Source organism: Sceloporus undulatus, chromosome 1 (genome assembly GCF_019175285.1).
Source record: "Sceloporus undulatus isolate JIND9_A2432 ecotype Alabama chromosome 1, SceUnd_v1.1, whole genome shotgun sequence".
Taxonomy (NCBI): domain Eukaryota; kingdom Metazoa; phylum Chordata; class Lepidosauria; order Squamata; family Phrynosomatidae; genus Sceloporus; species Sceloporus undulatus.
The window spans coordinates 209,498,497-209,503,491 of NC_056522.1; the positions used below are offsets into that span (position 1 = coordinate 209,498,497).

General features: G+C 42.0%; 1 protein-coding gene across 5 annotated transcripts in view; it reads right to left on the reverse strand.

Annotated features, from left to right (window-relative positions):
- Nucleotides 1-4,995, reverse strand: part of UBR3 (ubiquitin protein ligase E3 component n-recognin 3) — a 126,140-nt gene that overhangs the window by 119,887 nt on the left and 1,258 nt on the right. The window lies entirely within an intron of this gene.

Sequence of the window (4,995 nt, forward strand, 5' to 3'; positions counted from 1 at the left end):
AAAGTATAAGCAGTACACAGAAATCTCATAGAATCGTAGAGTTGGAAGAGACCACAAGGGCCATCCAGCCCAACCCCCTGCCATGCAGGAAATCACAGTCAAAGCATCCCTGACAGATGGCCATCCAACCGCTGCTTAAAGACCTCCAAAGGAGACTCCACCACACTCCACTGTAAAATAACTCCTATTGTATTACTATTAGGCAAACATTAAAATCCTTGACCTTCATGTTCTTCCTATTACTTCCATTATCAAAAATGGATAGCAGTGTTATCTTTGCAACTTGACAGACTCGTTATTTGCACTCTTTGTCAAAAAGGTGTGCTTGAGTAGGGTGGAAGGACTAACCAGTTTGGCAAGACAAAAGCCACCAGATAATCTCTTTAGAAAGAATTTTGATCCATAGGAGTTACCCTACTTTTCTGCATTGTCAGAACACTGTGCTCACCAAATCCGTTAATTAACCCACAGTTACCGGAAACTAAAGATTAGTTCTCATGAATATCAAAGTAGAAAGTAGCCATGTTTCTGGAAAAGAGGGGTTGAATTCTCCTCCACAGAAAACTAGGTTATCAGGGGAAATTATTCCTAGTATTCTCCCTAACAAGCGAATGCCAAGGAGGTATGGATTTTTTTTAAAAGTGGAGCATTCCATTATGTGGAAAGCTAGCTGTGATACATGCTAAAGTAGGAAAGTTAAGGAGACATTTCTGCTGTTAGTGAGAATTATGCTTAGCTGGGTTCTTCCAGACATATTCAGATGAAAGTATACATACACAACAGCAGAAAATTCCATGTTGACTTCTGTCATATTTCTAATGTGATACTGGAGTCGCCAAAGTACATTGCTACTTCTATTCCATTAAAAACACCTGAAAACACAACTTCATATCACTATCCCTTTACTATTAATCTAAATGTTCCAAAAATTTCCTAGCCCCATCATGTTGTCCATAGCCACAGGAAATATTGTATAAATACAAGATAAAAATTATTATACTAAACTCATGTTATGTCAATAATACCATCATCCTCCACAACTGATTTTTCTTTTCATAATAATACAGAAAAGGGATAAAGAAGCACTGTGTTTGGACAACTATGACAACTAGATAATGTTCCCTCTCTCCATTCAATTTATAAGGCAGGGCTCCATTTTAATTATAGGTTTGCCGACTGAGATGAGACAGCATTCATGCATGGAAATAAAAACGACTTGGCTCCTGAGTTGTTTTGCCTTCTTTCTCTAGCATTCATACTGACAATGGCCAGTGTCAATCACACTGAGCAAACAGTATTAAACAACTGTTTACATACTGTCACAACTTCAGAGTTCACACATCAATTGTTACTAAAATGGGAGGAGGGGATAAGATGACTCTGACTGTCACATGCTTTGACTATGATAGCAAATGACTGCTGCCATAATTTGGCAGCATTTGATCATCATGTTCTGCCAAAAATGTATTGCTGTGGAGCTGAAATTACGCCCTCACAGCTTTGCATCTGCCCATTACGCCAGCAACAGCAGACACCCCAACCACCAATGCTCCTGCAAAACTTTTCAGCACACTCTACACTTTCCAAAAGGTGACAGTGAACTCTCCCTCCTCCCTCTGCTATACTGAGCTCCGCTTTCTTCACCTTATTCTCAGGTCACAGATCCAACCCCTTTAACTGTTTACTTCATGCACAGTGGACTGTTTATTGCATTTGCCAATGTGGTGTATTGTTTAGAGCGCAAGACTATGACTGGGAACCAGGGGTTCGAATCCCTACAGCCACAGAAACCCACTGGGTGACCTTGGGTAAGTCACACCCTCTCAGCTTCAGAGGATGGCAAAGGTAAACCCCCTCTAAACAAATCTTGCCAAGAAAATCACATGAAAGGTCAGCCTAAGTCAGAAATGTCTGGAAGGCACTCAGTAACAGTAATTATTCCTTTCAACAGTCTCTCTTTTCCCTATCTCTTATTAGTAAAGGCTGTCTAACCAGCCCTAAGGGCCATTCAGGTTTTCCTTTCTCCTCCTACATGCCATATGTTTTATGATTTGAAGTAAGTTACAAATCTTTCTCCTAAGCCACAAGTATGTGGGATTAGAAAGCAAGGCATACTTCACATGCTACAATACACATGTGTTCCTATCTTCTCCAAGGTTAGGAAGAAAGGAATATTTTAAAAGGCATTCACTTACATGGCCTGTTTAGATATTCTTTTTTCCAGGGATTTTATGTGGGGTGAAATCAAGAGTAACCCCTCAACTTATGTACTTTGATCCCCATTTCTTTCCCACTGGTCCCTCTGCACACACAGGAGGGTGGAGGGGAATGTTAAATAAATATCTGGCACTTAAAATAGTCCTTAAGATATCACAAGGTTGTTTTCACACAGGATCTAAAGAAGTCAGCTCCTTTGAAAGGGAGGTGTCATTAGCCCTACTAGGAATGGACCCTAACACAGACCCTACACTGCCCCAGTAACAGCAAAGGCACAGCAATGTGAAACTTTTGAATATTGTCCTAATAATGTAAAGGATTATGTGGAAAGGACTAACAACATGTTTATTTCCTATGCCTCTGTCTCCACTTTGAGGATGGGAAAACCCTTGATGTGGGAAGTAAATGTGTCCTCAACTCCTTCCATGTGGGTTGCTGTGTTGTTAGGACTTCAGAAGAGGTCATACTGTTATGATTCCTACTGTGCGTTGTTTGTCTTTAAGTCGTTTCTGACTTATGGTGACCCTAAGGTGAACCCATCACAGGATGTTCTTGGAAAGTTTCTTCAGAAGGGGGTTGCCATTGCCATCCTCTAAGGGTGAGAAAGTGAGACTTGTCCAATGTTACCCAGTGGGTTTTTCATGGATGAGCAGGGATTTGAACCCTAGTTTCCAGAGTTATAGTCCAACACTCAAACCACTACACCACGCTGGCTCTATCACAATGTTAATGCAAGAAAAGACCTTGAGGTGACTCCTTCCTCATGGCCAGTAGTTCATTACTTATTTTCTACCTGCACATAGGGAAAAAGGGAGAGCACACCTAAACCAGTTTTAAAGAAACATCTGACCACCTTCACAGTGTCCCATGGATTAATGCTCTACTCCAAATTCTAATTCTTTGCTGATCCTTGCTCCCTTGCAAAGAAAAATAACTATGCATTAATATAAGCACAAAGAGAGGCTAAACTTTATCAATGTTATTTTTAAAAAGTAGGCATAAAGGCCTACTAGCCAATGTTACACAAACAGAACTCCACTTGGGCAATAGTACCTTCTTTTCTTTAGCTCTGTTGTTGTTGTTGTTGTTATACTTTATTTATATCTCCCTGAATTCTGCCCTAAACCTGCAGAACTGATTTGTAGGAGGTGTCAAGTGATCTTAATGGAGGATGGGGGCCTGTTTCACTACCAGATGCCATTCCACTAGACCAGTGATTCCTAAACTTTATTCCTCCAAGTTTTTTGGACTTCACCTCCCAGAAGCCCCAGGCAACTTGACCAACAGTTGAGGATTCTGGGAGTTGAAGTCCAAAACATCTGGAGGAGCAAAATTTGGGAATCACTGCAATAGAATGATGCTATATAGTCTCACTCATGCTTTATGCTTCACTAGAACACATACACACCCCTAGCAGCTGCTGGTTTTCCTGTCAGTGGGGCACTGGCTCCACTCAAGTCTGTTATCCAGATTTTAGAACTGGTATCCATGGTGCTGAATATCCCCCCAAATAGATTCAGCACTTGGATAAATGCTTTAAAGTTTGGACTGAAATCAGAAATGGGCTTACTTCCCCAGTGGTACACAATGGGTCCTCGGTATTCATGGAGGTTTGGTTCCAAGACTCCCCATGGATACCAGAATCCATGGATGCTCAAGTCTCATTATATTCAGTGGCACAGTAAAATGCTGTCCCGTACATAAAATGGCCAAATCAAGGTTTGTTTTTTGAAATATATATATTTTCAAGCCTTGGATGGTGGAATCTGTAGATACAGTAGGGACAACTGTTTATAGAAACTGCCCTGTACCTAGGATAGAAAGTAACACCTGGCTGTGGATACAGGAAAGGAGGCTAAACACAAACCCTACAGCACCACTTCTGTCCACTTGGTCAAGAAGAGCCAACCAGGCACATATGTACACACCAATGCGACTAGAAACTCAACCAGAAGTCTGCTCAACAGCCTTATATTAAGAATATGAAAGTACAAGTAATAAATAAAAGTGCATCTACTCTGCATAAATAATGCAGTTTGACACCACTTTAAGTGCGATGGCTCCATCCTACAGAATCCTGGGACTTGTCACAAACACTCTTTGGCAGAGAAGGCTAGAGACCTTGTAAAACTACAAATCCCAGGATTCCTTAAAAGTGACAGCACTTACAAGTGGTGTCAAACTGCATTATGTCCACAGTGTGATAGGATTGCCCTAAGTCAGTGATGGTGAACCTATGGCACGCGTGCCAGAGGTGGCACTCAGAGCCCTCTCTGTGGGCACATGTGCCGTTGCCCAGCACAGAGTTTGCCAGAGTTTGTTACCAGAAAGCCAGAGGGACATGGCACTTTGCAATTAATAAGTGGGTTTTGGGTTGCAGTTTGGGCACTCAGCCACTAAAAGGTTCACTATCACTGCCCTAAGTCAAAAATGACTTGGAGACACACAACAACAACAACAACAACAAGCGCCCTTAGTCACTCCTTTTCATGTCTGTGTACATAAAACTGGTACGGACCTGACCTGGGGGTGAGTGAGGGAAAGAGCACATTACAGTACTCCGAAAGGAAGCTTTGCACTCCAGAAGCAGGTGAGTCACCCCAAATAGGGGGAATCTGGGCATTTTCCAGAGGCCCACAATGGCCTGTTTTCCCAGACGACCGTGGCATGGACATTGTGCTATTTTTACCCCTAATGCTCTGAGCGTATGTGCTTTAAAAGGCTCTGTGTGTGTGTGTGTGTGTGTGCATGTGAGGTGTGAGCGTTGGACTAGGACTC